The following is a 14,257-nucleotide window of genomic DNA, read 5'->3' on the forward strand; positions in this document are numbered from 1 at the left end:
GGACTCCAAGTTCCCTCTCACAGTTACTGCTATTGAGCAAGGATAGGTTTCAAAATCCTTTGTTTGTTTTTCTCTAAGTCAACCAATTCATTGCCAACCTTCCTGCTATTGACCTGCTCATGTTAACCAGCCTTCCAGTAAGATTGGCAGTAAATTGATTGGTTGTTTTTGTTCAACTCCCCAAAAACATTCATGTTTTTAAAAATCAGAACCTTTTCCAGGGCCTTTTGGAATTACCCCAGCCAGTTGTTCACTGATCACAGAATGTATAATTTAACCTAAGTAGGATTAGATCAGCTCATACACTGCAAGTGAATGTGTCTTTCTATTTATTTACATTTTCAGAAGAATAAAACACAGAGATAATATTCAGAAACCAAACCCGAAATATTCAGTAATGAAAAGAGAGTACCAATTGACCTTTGCAATCCAGAGTCTGTGATGGACAGAAAAATATTGATTGGTCTTTTTGAAAGGAGCTGATGAACTTAATGCACGTGGTTGAAGAAGAACAGAGAGATGTTTCAAAACTGAAAGGGTTGCAAAAAGAAGGAATCTCTTCCAAGATACAAAAGAAATATTTGTTCCCTTAGTACATCTAAAGGAAAGCTCCACTAATAAAATAGCAATTAAAATAAAGAGGAAAATGGCTGGATGATTTGTCTGCTACAGGGCATTGCATGCCAAAACAACTAGACACAGTTATGTTTTTTTCCATGTGCTATGCACCTAACTCCCATAGTACTGTCTTTTGCCTAAATATATTTACCCATGTAGTTACTTTTATCCTTCTCATTTATTCCACTACTTTCTCTTATTGGTATCATTTTTATGATTATTATTACTTTGATATTATGATGATTATTATGCTATGCTGTGCTATGCTATGCTATCCAGGGGTGAAATGCTCCCAGATTGGGCTGGATTGCCCTGTCCGATAGCGATCTTGGCTGGTGGTTCGGAGATATGGTAGCGATGGCGGAGTGAATCTCCGCCCACCCGCGTGTCATTACTTCCTGGTTTTAACAAGGAAGTAATGTGTTTTTTTACCTTTTGCGCATGCACAGTTTTTGCGCATGCACAGAAGATCTGCCTATGCATGTGATGCGTGTGTGTGTGTGTGTGGTTGCTTTGCATGCATGCATGCGGCGTGTGTGTGGTTGCTTTGATCATGTATGCACGGTGTATGTGCAGTCGCTTTGCTCGTGCGTGTGCGTGCGCGTGCACTTCTGAACCAGTAAGGAAGGTAAGTAGATTTCACTCCTGATGCTATCCCTACCCCACCCCACCCCACCCCACCCCACCCCACTCCACTCCACTCCACTCCACTCCACTCCACCCCACCCCACCCCACCCCACCCCACCCCATCCCATCCCATCCCATCCCATCCCATCCCATCCCATCCCATCCCATCCTACTTCCCTTCCCTTCCCTTTCTTTCCCTTCCCTTTCTTTCCCTTCCCTTCCCTTCCCTTCTCCTCCCTTCCCTTCCCTTTCTTTCCCTTCCCTTCCCTTCCCTTCCCTTCCCTTCCCTTCCCTTCCCTTCCCTTTCCCTTCCCTTCCCTTCCCTTCCCTTCCCTTCTCCTCCCTTCCCTTCCCTTCCCTTCCCTTCCCTTCCCTTCCCTTTCCCTTCCCTTCCCTTCCCTTCCCTTCCCTTCTCCTCCCTTCCCTTCCCTTCCCTTCCCTTCTCATCCCATCCCATCCCATCCCATCCCATCCTACTTCCCTTCCCTTCCCTTTCTTTCCCTTCCCTTTCTTTCCCTTCCCTTCCCTTCCCTTCCCTTTCTTTCCCTTCCCTTTCTTTCCCTTCCCTTCCCTTCCCTTCCCTTCCCTTCCCTTCTCCTCCCTTCCCTTCCCTTCCCTTCCCTTCCCTTCCCTTCCCTTTCCCTTCCCTTCCCTTCCCTTCCCTTCCCTTCTCCTCCCTTCCCTTCCCTTCCCTTCCCATCCCATCCCATCCCATCCCATCCCATCCCATCCCATTGTATTTTATAGTAATGGCCAAAATTGTGGAAACCTTTTGGGAAAAGTGTATTTTCTAAAACTAGCTAATAACATCACTTTTGGGGGGGAGTAGTATCATAAAATTATATATCTTTTCCCAAAAGGTTTCCACAATTTTGGCCACTGCTGGCCAAAGCTACCCAACAGCACTCTCATGCTCCTTTAAGCGCAGAAACGAAAAAGGACTTTGCCCTCATAAATCAACAAACTTAATATAGCAGGTTGGTTTCAAGAGACTCTGTTTATTTTCCCCTAAGCCAACTAATTCATTGTTCCTGCCATTGACCTGCTCATATTAACTGGCCTTCCAGTAAGACTGAAAATTGTTCTGTTGTTTTTCAACAGTCCAAGAATACCATCAATGTTTTTTAAAATGTGGACCATTTCCAAGGACTTTTGGAAGTACCCCATCCAGATAGTCACTGGTCCCACAATGTGAAACTTATCCTAAATAGGATTAGGCCAGTTTACCCAGACATATAGAAGCTAAACATTTATAATTCAGTAATGAAAAGAGAGTACCGACTGACCTCTACAATCCAGACTTTACACGAACTGAAAAATATTAAGTATAAGTATAAGTATTTATTTGTCAAGCATATATAAGATAACAGGTAAAAGTATAAACATAATTTGAATTCATGAAAAGAGTGAGTAAAAAGGAATATTAGGACAGGGACAGTAGGCACCCTGGTGCTCTTATGCGCGCCCCTTACAGACCTCTTAGGAATGGGGTGAGGTCAACAGTAGACAGTTTAAGGTTAATGTTTTAGGGTTTGGGGAAGAAACTACAGAGTCAGGTAGTGCATTCCAGGCATTAACCATTCCATTACTGAAGTCATATTTTCTGCAATTGAGTTTGGAGCGGTTTACCTTGAGTTTGTATCTATTATTTGCTGGTGTATTGTTGTGGTTGAAGCTGAAGTAGTCATTGACAGGAAGGACATTGTAGCAGATAATTTTATATACTATGCTTAGGTCAGACTGAAGTTGGCGTAGTTCTAAGTTGTCTAAGCCCAAAATTTGGAGTCTGGTGGCATAAGGTATTTTATTGGGGGTAGAGGAATGGAGGACTCTTCTCGTAAAATATCTCTGGACTATCTCGATTATATTTATGTCCGATATGCAGTGCGGGTTCCAGACAGATGAGTTGTATTCAAGAATTGGTCTAGAAAATGGTTTGTATGCTCTAGTTAGTAGTACAACATTACCAGAGAAGAAGCTACACAAGATTGGGCCTTTTTGGAAATATTGTTACACTGGGCTCGGGCATTTAGATCTTTAGAAATGAGTACTCCAAGGTCCTTGGTTATAATGAACTTAATGCAGATTGCTGAAAACAGAGAGATGATTCAGAACTGAAAGAGTTGCAGAAAGAAAGAAGGAAGCTGTTCCAAGAAACAATAGAAATCTCTTCTGCCTTAGTACAGCAGGTAAAGCTAAACTGTGAACCAGTTAAATATAAGGTAAGGAGTGGAGGAAAGCATCCCTGGAAAACAGCTAACCAAGCTGTGAACCAACTAAAAATAAACTCAGGAGGAGTGGAGGAGATAATGCTGGAGAACAGTTAGAGTCAAACGGTGAACCAATTAAATATAAGGTGAGGAGTGGTGGGAAGCATCCCTGGAGAACAGCTAATCAAGCTGTGAACCAGCCAAAAATAAACTTAGGAGGAGTGGAGGAGACAGAACTGGGAAGCAGTTAAAGCTAAACTGTGAATCAGCTAAATATAGGCTAGGAGTGGAGGGAAGCATCCCTGGAAAACAGCTGATTAAGCTGTTATCCAGCTAAAAATAAAACTAAGAGGAGTAGAGGGAGAAAATGTTGGAGAACAGTTAAAATTAACTGTGATCCAGCCAATAAATAAGGTTAGGAGTGGAGGAAAGCATCTCTGGAAATCAGTTAACCAAGCTATAATCCAGTCAAAAACAAATTTAGGAGGGGTAAAGGAGATATCTTTGAATTAGTTGTAATGGAGAAGAAGATTTAACTAGCAAAAACAAAATACTTTGGGTATAATAAAATATAGGCGTGGAATAATTTTAAAGTGAAATGATTTTGAAATGTTTGTAAGAGAGGAGTAAAATATTCTATGTTGATCTTTACATGCAATTTTGAAGAATTACTGACTTAATTTGGGTCTTTGAAGTAAGGAAAATATATGAAATACTGATTGTTAAAATGATAAATGAATATTATAAAAAGCTGTTTAGATTTGGAATTTAAGATTTAGGGTGACACTATATAATAGAATGTTAAATGTGGGAACAAAATGTTAGATTGAATGATAAAAATTGGGTTTAGATTTGTTTTTTCTTTTTCTTCTTTTTACCTTTTTTTCTTTCCTTTTTAAGATATTAATGGATGAAATTTGGAATTTATACTTATTTTATACTTTTGCTCTAAAAAGATATGTTTTTATGTTTAAAAATGAATAAAAAAATTTCAAAAAAAAAAAAGAGAGAGGGGGGGAGAGAGAGAGGAGGGAGAGTGCCTGAAGGACCCCATCCCATCACTGGGAGTCCAGGCGCTTCAGCAAGTGGCGCGCTGGATTCGTATTAGTGGTCCATGGGATTTAAAATTATGAACTTTGTGGTCCCTGAGGTCCAAAAGATTGGGGACCCCTGAGATAGGTCATCTGTCGAGATCACATCATATTGTTGCAATACAAGTTGGGGTCACTCAGGTATTGAGTGACACTGTCAATGTGCTTCTGCTGGATGGCTGGGCACCACCAGCAGAACCCCCAACAGAAAGGGCAAAGAGACAACCAATAAGCAGGTGATCTTGGAGGCTAGCATGGTGGGATATTCCAGAGATTAGAAGCCGAAGAGAGGTGAATATTCTAAGTCATCCTCTGATAACTCATTCAACATTAAAACTTATCAGGTAATGAGAACCTATGTAGTTGAGCTCTGGGCCCTTGTGGTTTTATGCACTGAGCTCCTTACCTATTCTAAACTGAACATTTGTATGCAGTGGTGGGTTTCAACAATTTTTACTACCGGTTCTGTGGGTGTGGCTTGGTGGGTGTGGCTTGGTGGGCATTGCAGAGGAAGGATACTGTAAAATCTCCATTCCCTCCCAACTCCAGGGGAAGGGTACTGCAAAATCTCCATTCCCATCCCACTCCAGGAGAAGGATACTGCAAAATCCCCATTTCCTCCTGATCAGCTGGGACTTGAAAGGCAGAGAATAGATGGGGGTGGGGCCAGTCAGAATTTTTACTACCGGTTCTCCGAACTACTCAAAATTTCCACTACCGGTTCTCCAGAACTGGGCAGAACCAGCTGAAACCTACCTCTGTTTGTGTGTCTGTTTGTATGAGTGTGTGTCCGTATACATACATACATACACACACACACACACACACACACACACACACACACACACACATATACATGTTTTTCTTCTAGCCAGGTTTTCCCTACGTAGCCAAGGTTTTTTTGTAGCTCCAGCTCAGCTCAGTAGAATCACATTGAGCTGGAGCTACAAAAAAACCTTGGCTACGTAGGGAAAACCTGGCTAGAAGAAAAACACACATAAACCCTACGAAGAAGTAAGAAAATTGATATATATATATACATGTGTATAGTTAATATTTCGGGTTTCTTCCCGTGTAATTGTGGATATATCCCTAAAAGGGTAGAAGCGACGTTTCGACAGAATCTCATCTGCCATATAATCTGCCAAATATAAAACATAGATCAAACATTAATCAAAAAAACAAATCCCAACCAAATCATATTCAAACCAGCCACAAAGATGAAGCCCTGCCACCTAGTGGAGAAAAACCGACCATACACCCGAAGCCAAGCCAATAAACACATACTGGGACTCCCAACCAATCAGAATGAAAAGATGGAGCCATCCCAGACTACCAGCACCAGATTTGAAATAGTAACGGCAGTTACTGCAAAAGACTCCTCACATAAGCCTGATGATGGCAGATGAGATTCTGTCGAAACGTCGCTTCTACACTTTTAGGGATATATCCACAATTACACGGGAAGAAACCCGAAATATTAACTATACACACATATATACCCGTGAAAACTTACATACATACATACATACATACATACATACATACATACATACATATATATGTATGTCTTTGGTCTTTGGTTATTCGGGTCTTCTCCCAGGTAATATTGGAAGTGTCTTGGTGACGTTTCGACGAAGTCTCATTCGTCATCTTCAGGCTGGTGTTCTCGGCTTCGTGCTTCCAGGAGCAATGTGAGATCGCAGCTGTCTCTTCCTTTTAACTGCTAGTGGGGGTGTGAGCTGATTGGGTGGGAACTTGGCTGTGTTTGATTGGGTGGAGGTGTGTTCTGATTGGTTAGGAGCTTGGCTGTGCTCTGATTGGATGGGGGGTTGGTTGTGCTCTGATTGGCTGGGGGTGTGTTCTGTTTGGGTGGGGGCTTGGTTGTGCTTAGCTTAGTCTGGGTTGCAGGGGGATTTGAGCTGGTGAGCTGCGTTGTTGTTGTTTGGCTTCGTGTTTGTGGCCGTGCGAGCTCTTCATGGTGGGTGTCAGTCTGCTTCATGTATGGATTGGAGGGGTTTAAAGTGGCTTTAAATGATGCAGCTGCGGTCTGGCTTCTGGTCCTTGGTCGTGGCTCATTATCAGTGTGGGTTTGAGTCTGCTTTCTGCGTGGATGTGTGGTGGTGACATCCTGTGTGGCTCCCGTGAGTGTGGGTCTGGTGTCATTCGTCGTGTTAGGAACTCGTTTGTCAATAAGGGCGGGTTTCCAAATGGCTGGTAGGCGGGAGGTATCGTCTCGTTTGTTCATGCTGTGTGGGCGTTTTTCTATCTCGATGGCTTCTCTGATTATTCTGTTGTTAAAGTGTTCAGTTTTGGCGATAGTTCTGGTCTTTTTAAAGTCAATATCATGTCCTGTGGCTTTAAGGTGTTGGACCAGGGAAGAAGTTGGTTCCTCTTTTCTGACTGAGTTCTTGTGTTCTTCTATGCGTGCACTTATTCATCTGTTGGTTTGTCCGATGTATGTGGTGGGGCAGGCGGTGCATGGGATTTCATATACTCCTTGATTTTCTAACTCAATTTTGTCTTTGGGGTTCCTTAGGATGGTGGATATTTTTTGGTTTGTGCAGAATGCTGTCTTGATGTTATGTTTGTGGAGGATTTTGCTTATTCTGTCTGTGGTGCCTTTTATGTATGGGAGGAGGGCTTTGCCGTTTTCTTGTTCTCTGTCTTGGATTTTAGTGGGGGTTTCTTTTTGGATTAGGTTGGTGATTTTATTTCTTTGGAATCCATTGGATGTTAGTACGTTAATGAGAGTGTGTAGTTCGGTTTTTAGGTGTTGTTCGTCAGCTAAGCGTTTTGTTCTGGAAATGAGTGTCTTGGCTACAGAGTTGATCTGGGCAGGGTGGTGGTGTGAGAGTGCATGCAGATAGCGGTTTGTGTGTGTTTTCTTCTGGTAGATAGTGTGTCCTAGGGAGCCATTGGATTTTCTGTAGACTAAGACATCCAGGAAGGGAAGTTGGTTGTTCGCTTCTGTTTCCATGGTGAACTGTATTTTGGGGTGTAGGCTGTTGAGGTGTGTGAGGAAGTTGTCCAGTTTTTCTTTCCCATGTGACCAGATTATGAAGGTGTCATCTACATATCTGAGCCAGAGTTTGGGTTTGTGATCAGATTTTTCTAGAGCTTGGGTTTCAAAGTATTCCATATAGAGGTTGGCAATGACAGGTGAGAGGGGTGATCCCATGGGTGCTCCTTCTATTTGTTTGTATTTCTGTCCATTATAGATGAAGTATGTGTTGGATAGGCAGTGGTTGGTCAGATCTAAGATGTGCTTGGGGGGGTTATATTTGTTTTGGATAACTGTCAAGGCTTCTTTGATTGGTACTTGGGTGAAGAGGGATATAATAATAATAATAATAATAATAATAATAATAATAATAATAATAATAATAATAATAATAATAATAATAATTTTATTTCTATACCGCCCTTCTCCCGAAGGACTCAGGGCGGTGTACAGCCTATTTAAAAACACAAAAAACACGACAACAATTTAAAATTTAAAATCATTAAATAATTAGGCTCCAATTAAAATCCCAGAAATTTAAAATACCCCAATTTAAAACGTTATGTTAGTAACCCTGCCTGGCGGAACAACAGGGTCTTCAGAGCGCAGCGAAACACCCGGAGGTCGGAAATCTTTCGTAATTCGGGGGGCAGTTCATTCCACAGTGCTGGAGCTCCCACAGAGAAGGCCCTCCCCCTGGGTGTCACCAGCCGACATAACTTGGCTGATGGCACCCGGAGGAGACCCTCTCTGTGGGAGCGGACTGGTCGGTGGGAGGCTATTGGTGGCAGAAGTCGGTCCCGAAGGTACCCGGGTCCTATGCCATGGAGCGCTTTAAAGGTGGTAACCAACACCTTGAATCGCACCCGGAAGACCACTGGGAGCCAGTGCAGCTCGCGCAGGAGGGGTGTCACATGGGCGCAACGGGTTGCACCCATAACCACCCGCGCGGCCGCATTCTGGACCAGTTGGAGCCTCCGAGTGCTCTTCAAGGGGAGCCCCATGTAGAGAGCATTACAATAGTCCAACCGGGAGGTGACAAGGGCGTGAGTGACCGTGCGCAAGGCGTCCCGATCCAGAAAGGGCTGCAACTGGCGAATCAGGCGAACCTGATAAAAGGCCCCCCTGGCCACGGCCTTCATGTGCTCTTCTAAAGACAGCTGTGCGTCCAGGAGGACACCCAGATTGCGAGCCCTCTCTGTGGGGGGCAAAGATTCACCCCCAATAGTCAGCGATGGCACCTGCTGACTATATCGGGGCGCCGGAAGCCACAGCCACTCGGTCTTGGAGGGGTTGAGTCTGAGCCTGTTCCTCCCCATCCAGGCCCGCACGGCCTCCAGGCAGCGGGACATCACATCAAGGGCATCGTTGGGGTGGTCTGGGGTGGAGATGTACAGCTGAGTATCATCAGCGTACAGATGACACTTCACCCCAAAACCACGGATGATCTCACCCAGCGGCTTCACATAAATGTTGAACAGGAGAGGCGAGAGGACCGACCCTTGCGGCACTCCCCATGCGAGATGCCTCGAGGTCGACCTCTGTCCCCCTGCCAACACAAACTGCGAGCGGTCGGAGAGGAAGGAGGAGAACCACCGCAAAACGGTGCCCCCTATTCCTAACCCCCTCAACCGCTGCAGCATGATACCATGGTCGATGGTATCAAAAGCCGCCGAGAGGTCTAATAGGACTAGGACAGAGGAGCAACCCCTGTCCCGAGCCCTCCAGAGATCATCCACCAACGCGACCAATGCCGTTTCAGTGCTGTACCCCTGCCTGAAGCCTGACTGGTACAGGTCTAGATAGATAGCTTCATCCAGGTGCCGGGGAAGTTGTCGTGCCACCACGCTCTCAACAACCTTCGCCACAAAACGAAGGTTGGAGACTGGACGATAGTTGGCTAATTCAGCCGGGTCCAGGGAAGGCTTCTTGAGGAGGGGCCTCACTACCGCCTCTTTCAAGGCGGCAGGAAAGGCACCCTCACTCAGAGAAGCATTTATAATCCCCTGGAGCCAGCTATGACATCGAAGCTCACGAGTAGGTCACTGGGCTGTAAGTTTTGTTGCTTTATGATGTCTATGAACTGGAATGAGTTGTTTATGTATGAGGTGATGGATTCTGCATAGGGCTGTAGTTGTTTGGCGAGAAATTTGGCTAGGTTTTGTAGAGGTGAGCCTATGGAGCTGACTATGGGTCTAAGTGGGGTTCCTTCTTTGTGTATCTTGGGGAGACCATAAAGCTTAGGGCATCTGGATGATTTCTCTCTGGGAATGATTCTTTGCTGAATCTCTTCGCTGATGGGGGAGGCTTTTATTTTGGATCTGGTGGTTTTTTCCAGGTAGGTGGTAGGGTCTGTGTTTAGGGGCTTGTATATGGAGTCTTGGAGTAGGTTGGTTAATTTGGTTTGGTAGTCAGATGTGTTCATAACCACCGTGGCATTGCCCTTGTCTGCTGGTAGGATTATTATGCTGGTGTCTTCTTTCAGGTTAAGTAGTGCTGTCTGTTCCTCTTTGGGTAAGTTACTTTTGGGTTGCTTGCTGGTGCAGAGGATGTTGGTGATTTCGAGTCTGATTCTGTTTGCGTCGTCGGGGTTGATTTTGGTCAGGCTGGTTTCAACTCCACATATAATGGTTTCAGTGGGGATGCTTTTGGGAGCGACTGCCAGGTTTTCGCGGGTGTTTGTATGTAGGTCTTTGGTTATTCGGGTCTTCTCCCACATAAAATTGGAAGTGTCTTGGCGACGTTTTGACGAAGTCTCATTCGTCATCTTCAGGCTGGTGTTCTCGGCTTCGTGCTTCCAGGAGCAATGTGAGATCGCAGCTGTCTCTTCCTTTTAACTGCTAGTGGGGGTGTGAGCTGATTGGGTGGGAACTTGGCTGTGTTCTGATTGGGTGGAGGTGTGTTCTGATTGGTTAGGGGCGAAAACCTGAGAAAACAAATATCACACCTCTACGGGGAGGAAATCCACCATCTGACCAGGACCTATGAAAAACTTGAAGTCCAAAGAGCTTCCATTTTATGTGACCTTGCATTCCTACGCAACTGCCGAGATCAAAATTTAATCCCCACAGGCTTCCAACTGAAATTCCACTCCAACTCTGCAGCCACTAAACACATTCTGAAAAGAACAGAACTAGCCCTAATCAGAAATTAACTCCACAGAAAAAGATTCCTCCTAGACCGAATCAACAAGGATCTCCTCACACTTCACCTCAAATAAAAGCCTCCCCCATCAGCGAAGAGATTCAGCAAAGAATCATTCCCAGAGAGAAATCATCCAGATGCCCTAAGCTTTATGGTCTCCCCAAGATACACAAAGAAGGAACCCCACTTAGACCCATAGTCAGCTCCATAGGCTCACCTCTACAAAACCTAGCCAAATTTCTCGCCAAACAACTACAGCCCTATGCAGAATCCATCACCTCATACGTAAACAACTCATTCCAGTTCATAGACATCATAAAGCAACAAAACTTACAGCCCAGTGACCTACTCGTGAGCTTCGATGTCATATCCCTCTTCACCCAAGTACCAATCAAAGAAGCCTTGACAGTTATCCAAAACAAATATAACCCCCCCAAGCACATCTTAGATCTGACCAACCACTGCCTATCCAACACATACTTCATCTATAATGGACAGAAATACAAACAAATAGAAGGAGCACCCATGGGATCACCCCTCTCACCTGTCATTTCCAACCTCTATATGGAATACTTTGAAACCCAAGCTCTAGAAAAATCTGATCACAAACCCAAACTCTGGCTCAGATATGTAGATGACACCTTCATAATCTGGCCACATGGGAAAGAAAAACTGGACAACTTCCTCACACACCTCAACAGCCTACACCCAAAAATACAGTTCACCATGGAAATAGAAGCGAACAACCAACTTCCCTTCCTGGATGTCTTAGTCTACAGAAAATCCAATGGCTCCCTAGGACACACTATCTACCAGAAGAAAACACACACAAACCGCTATCTGCACGCACTCTCACACCACCACCCTGCCCAGATCAACTCTGTAGCCAAGACACTCATTTCCAGAACAAAACGCTTAGCTGACGAACAACACCTAAAAACCGAACTACACACTCTCACTAACATACTAACATCCAATGGATTCCAAAGAAATAAAATCACCAACCTAATCCAAAAAGAAACCCCCACTAAAATCCAAGACAGAGAACAAGAAAACGGCAAAGCCCTCCTCCCATACATAAAAGGCACCACAGACAGAATAAGCAAATCCTCCACAAACATAACATCAAGACAGCATTCTGCACAAACCGAAAAATATCCACTATCCTAAGGAACCCCAAAGACAAAATTGAGTTAGAAAATCAAGGAGTATATGAAATCCCATGCACCGCCTGCCCCACCACATACATCGGACAAACCAACAGACGAATAAGTGCACACATAGAAGAACACAAGAACTCAGTCAGAAAAGAGGAACCAACTTCTTCCCTGGTCCAACACCTTAAAGCCACAGGACATGATATTGACTTTAAAAAGACCAGAACTATCGCCAAAACTGAACACTTTAACAACAGAATAATCAGAGAAGCCATCGAGATAGAAAAATGCCCACACAGCATGAACAAATGAGACGATACCTCCCGCCTACCAGCCATTTGGAAACCCGCCCTTATTGACAAACGAGTTCCTAACACGACGAATGACACCAGACCCACACTCACGAGAGCCACACAGGATGTCACCACCACACATCCACGCAGAAAGCAGACTCAAACCCACACTGATAATGAGCCACGACCAAGGACCAAAAGCCAGACCGCAGGTGCATCATTAGCCACTTTAAACCCCTCCAATCCATACATGAAGCAGACTGACACCCACCATGAAGAGCTCGCACGGCCACAAACACGAAGCCAAACAACAACAACGCAGCTCACCAGCTCAAATCCCCCTGCAACTCAGACTAAGCTGAGCACAACCAAGCCCCCACCCAAACAGAACACACCCCCAGCCAATCAGAGCACAACCAACCCCCCATCCAATCAGAGCACAGCCAAGCCCCTAACCAATCAGAACACACCTCCACCCAATCAGAACACAGCCAAGTTCCCACCCAATCAGCTCACACCCCCACTAGCAGTTAAAAGGAAGAGACAGCTGCGATCTCACATTGCTCCTGGAAGCACGAAGCCGAGAACACCAGCCTGAAGATGACGAATGAGACTTCGTCGAAACATTGCCAAGACACTTCCAATTTTACGTGGGAAAAGACCCGAATATATATATATATATACAAACACCAAGAAATACATTAATAGTGATACAGATACACATATACATATACATATACAGAGAAAGACTGATGTATTTTTTATCTACATGAATTATTTTCTGTAAGTGATAGGCAACTGCAAGTTTCCAATTTGCTGTAAGACAAAACTGCTATTACAGAGCATTCAAGGAAATAAAATCTTAGAGGAAGAACATTCGGCCTTTCAAAATGACTGAAAATTCAAGAGGAAAATTCAACCTTAGACAGGAATGCTGAAACAACTTGCTTAGGTTAATAGCCAGCAATGAATAATAAATTTCCTTAGAAGCTCAGATGAGAAGACAATGATTTAAAATATTTTACAGAGAACATGACAAGGGAATGGTAGTTAAGGGAAGATATACTTGGTCAGTTTGAAGGAAGACCCCAAGCAATGGGACTGGTAAAGCAGTGGATTGTTAATACAGCAACAGCCATGGATGCCTTTTTAGCAATCCTTAGGAGTAGCTTGATTGAAGGAGGAGTACAATCATAGACAAATATCTACAGGGTTGTCTTGAGTCAACATAACCATAATGGCAGTCAACAATGACAATGTAAATTATTTATGGCAGGTAAATGTATATTGTATAAATTGTACATGCTGTTCTGTCCCCGTCTCACACACACACACAAACAGACAGCCGGGGTTAAATAAACTGGCAGACAACCAATTCTTTCGATAAGAGGATTGGCAGCAACCCAGTAGCTGCTTGCCAAGAACTTTACTCATAAACAAGATACACACAGTTCAAGAATTGTCAAGTCCAGTCCGTAATTAAATCCAAGGCAGATAATGTTGTTTCCAAACATGCAATGTGACTCGATAGTAGTTAGTTTTGTCCGTCACAGAGTCTGAATGGCCACCTCACCCCCTTATATCCCCTGTGGGGTGTGGTCCAGTGACTCAGCTTAATCTCTGGCACGCCTCCTTTTCTGTTGCGTGCACTTGTCTCTCCGACGCAGCCAAGACTTATCTCCTTCACTGTCCGACTGTGAGGAGATATCTGGCTCCTGGTCAATCTCTTCTCCTACGGGAGACATCTGAGGCATTGCCAGAGAGGAGGCCTGGCCAATTCCTCTCCTTCATGTTCGGAGCCTTCTTCCTCCGATAAGTCGGCCTCGGGGGTCGGATCAACAACGCATGCATACAAATGCCTACTCACAATGGGCAATTGGAATATTATATAATATTAAAGATTTAGGATCGCTTATTTCTAGATAGAAATAATTCAGCCCAGGATACATATCTCTAATTATACCAATTTTTTATCAATTCGTAGGACACTTAAATTGTGATTTCTTGCATAACGAAGATCTTTATATCTGAATTTGCTGCTGTAAATATTATTTCAGCATTTGCTCCTTTCTCAGAGCATTTGTCTGACTTTTTTTTACATTTCTTAGGATT

Source organism: Pantherophis guttatus, chromosome 4 (genome assembly GCF_059756535.1).
Source record: "Pantherophis guttatus breed Tessera chromosome 4, ASM5975653v1, whole genome shotgun sequence".
Taxonomy (NCBI): Eukaryota; Metazoa; Chordata; class Lepidosauria; order Squamata; family Colubridae; genus Pantherophis; species Pantherophis guttatus.